The sequence below is a fragment of the Rhinolophus ferrumequinum genome, chromosome X (assembly GCF_004115265.2).
Source record: "Rhinolophus ferrumequinum isolate MPI-CBG mRhiFer1 chromosome X, mRhiFer1_v1.p, whole genome shotgun sequence".
Classification (NCBI taxonomy): Eukaryota; Metazoa; Chordata; class Mammalia; order Chiroptera; family Rhinolophidae; genus Rhinolophus; species Rhinolophus ferrumequinum.
Genome location: NC_046284.1, coordinates 62986171 through 62989478, shown reverse-complemented (window position 1 = coordinate 62989478; position 3308 = coordinate 62986171). Strand labels below are relative to the sequence as shown.

General features: G+C 43.8%; 1 pseudogene; it reads left to right on the top strand.

Annotated features, from left to right (window-relative positions):
- Window positions 1-1199: 1199 nt before the first annotated feature.
- Window positions 1200-2956, top strand: LOC117012526 (elongation factor 1-gamma-like; annotated as a pseudogene).
- Window positions 2957-3308: the final 352 nt, after the last annotated feature.

Here is a 3308-nt window from a genome sequence, read left to right as displayed (position 1 = left end):
ACTTAAATGAATGGGACTATATCAAACTAAAAAGCTTCTGCACAGCGAAAGAAACCATCAACAAAACAAGAGGCAACCAACCAAATGGGAGAAGATATTTGCAAAATACACCTCCCATAAGGGGCTAGTACCCAAAATATATAAAGAACTCTTCCAAATATTTTGCATTTACCTTTGCATAAATAGGTCTTTTTATTGAATCAGTTCAAATTCATAAATATTATCTCAATATTTTAAACTATTAGATACAAATATATTGTTATATTTATTTTAGTTGGTAATATTTAATCTCTCCACAAAAGGTTTCAAAATTAATTAAAAACATAAGATGAAGAACTAGTCTTCGAAACTTCATATTGTATCTGCTAAGCACACATTTAAGTTGTCTGCATGACTGTATTAGCAATAAGGAAAAAGGAAATTCAACCTACTGTTTTAACATGCTATAGGGAAATGGAAAGATTTTGGAGATTTTTATTTTGGAAAATAGAGTGGACACAGCTAATGTGGAAGCTGCTGCATGCAAAAAATATATATAAATGCTTCATTTAGCATGACCAAAGTGTTTAAATATATATTTGTTCTCTAAAGAAAGAAAGGTAAATCCCAAGGAGCCAGTAAATATGCTAAGCTTAGACAGACAAGCTTAGCTGACTGTGGTACCTAGAGATAGCCTACTGACTACAGAATAGACCTAGGAAATGCAAGCAAATACCCATATGGGGTAAGAGATCTGGACTTGGGTCAAGATAAATTAAGGAATTATATATATTTTTTTAAAATTATTAAAATACAGCAAACATACAATATTAGTTTCAGTTTTATCCTATAGTCACTCAACATTTACACACCTAAAGCAATGATCTCCATGATAAATCCAGCAACACTCTGACACCGTACCCCAAGATTACAGTATTAGTGACTATATTCCCCATGCTGTACATTACATCCCCATGACTTATTTGTTTTATACCTGGAAAGCTGAACCTCTTACTCCCCTTCAACTTTTTCCCAACTTTTAAAATTTTTCAACACAGTTGACATTCATTATTATTCTATATTAACTTCAGGTGTACAGCATAGTAGCTAGAAATTTATATAATTTAAGGTCTTTCTCTGCAGAATCACCATGGTTGCTGGGACACTCACTGTACACATACCCTGAAAACTGGAGGGCTCTCTCCTGAAAACATGTGCTCTCTGCACCACCCCACTTCCACTTCAGCCAAACCAACTGCACACCTGAATTTCTCTGTAAATTTCCTGCCAGCAGTTTCCAGCACTTGAGAGTGAAAATGGATTCTGTGTGTTCGAGAGCAATGCCATTGCCTACTATGTGAGCAATGAAGAGCTTTTTGGGGCGTACTCCAGAGGCAGCAGGGCAGGTGATACAGTGGGTGAGCTTTGCTGATAGCAACATAGTGTCCCTAGCTAGTACCTGATGTCATGCGGGGTGTCATGTGGGGTCTCAGCTCCCGCTCCCCACACCAGAACGCAGAATATGGTGAGGCCAAAAGGGAACACCCACGGAACCATAGATAGGGGAGTCAAACCACTATAGTCTCACTGGTGGCTGGGTTGGAGACACAGGAAACAGGAGCCTCATGATCCGCAACCTGCCATCCACTTCTCTGCCAACCAACCTCACTTGCTAGCTGCAATCCACCATGCTAGCTCAGCCACGGCAGTTATATCAGTGGAGAACAGCTAACTGGTTACAGCTGATGGCCAACTAGTCACAGGTGACGGCCATCTACTACCGGAGCCGGCATCTTTCCACGTGAGGACCAGAGCCTGGAAACTGCTCTCTGGGACTCTGTCCCCACACTGGGTGTTCCCCACCTTGGGTATCATGCACCACAACAGGCAGGCCATAGAGAATGTAAAGGAGGAGGTGAGGCGAATTCTGGGGCTACTGGATGCTCACTCGAAGACAAGGACTTTTCTGGTGCGTGAATGTGTGACACTGGCTAATATCACAGTTGTTTGCACCCTTCTGTGTCTCTATAAACAGGTCCTGGAGCCTTCTTTCTGCCAGGCCTTCCTCAATACCAACTGCTGGTTCCTCACCCACTGTTATGCGGGGTGTCATGTGGGGTCTCTGGTCCCGCTCCCCACATAAGAACACAGGATATGGTGAAGCCAAAAAGGAACACTCATGGAGCCATAGATAGGGGAGTCATACCACTATAGTCTCGCTGGCGGCTGGGTTGGAGACACAGGAAGCAGGAGCCACACTATCGACAATCTGCCGTCCACTTCTCTCTGCCAACCAACCCCACTTGCTAACTGCAATCTGCCCTTGCTAGCTTAGCTACGACAGTTATATCAGTGGCTAATGGCTAACCAGTAACAGCTGATGGCCAACTAGTCACAGCTGATGGCCATCTACTACCCGAGCCAGCACCTTTCCACGTGGGGACAGAAGTCCCCACAAGACGGATGAATGTGAGTAGGCACTGGCTGCTGAGCCAAAGGCCAAGGACCCCTTTGCTCACCTGCCAAGAGTACCCTCATGTTGGATGAGTTTAAGCACAACAAGGACACACTCTCTGTGGCACTGCCATATTTCTAGGAGCACTTTGATGAAGATGACTGGTCCCTGTGGTACTCTGAGCGCTACTTCTCCAAAGAGCTCACCCAGACCTTCAGGAGTTGCAACCTCATCACTGGAATGTTCAAGAAACAGAACAAACTGAGGAAGAATGCCTTCACCAGTGTCATCCTCTTCAGAACCAGCAATAGCATCTCCATTTCTGGAGTCTGGGTCTTCTGAGGCCAGGAGCTGGCCTTTCCACTGAGTCCAGATTGGCAGGTGGACTACGAGTCACATATATGGTGGAAACTGGATCCTGGCAGCGAGGAGACCCAGATGCCGGTTGGAGAGTACTTTTGCTGGGAGGGGGCCTTCCAGCATGTGGGCAAAGCCTTCAATCAAGGAAAGATCTTCAAATGAACATCTTTTGCCATCACCTAGCTCCCTGCACCTGCCCTTTAATGATGTGGGTCATTAAAGGAACATTGAAAAAAAAAAAAAGAAGTGATCCTCCTGACTAGTCTAGTACCCACCTGGCACTATACATAGTTATTATATTATCGACATATTCCCTTTACTTTACATCGCCATGACTATTCTGTAACTACCAATTTGTACTTCTTAATGCCTTCACCTTTTTCACCCTTCTCCCAACAGCCCCTCCCAACTATCACTCAGATAAATAATCTAGTACACATCTGACCCCATACATAGTTATTACAATAATATTGCCTATATTCCTTATGCTGTACCCTACATGCCCATGGCTGCT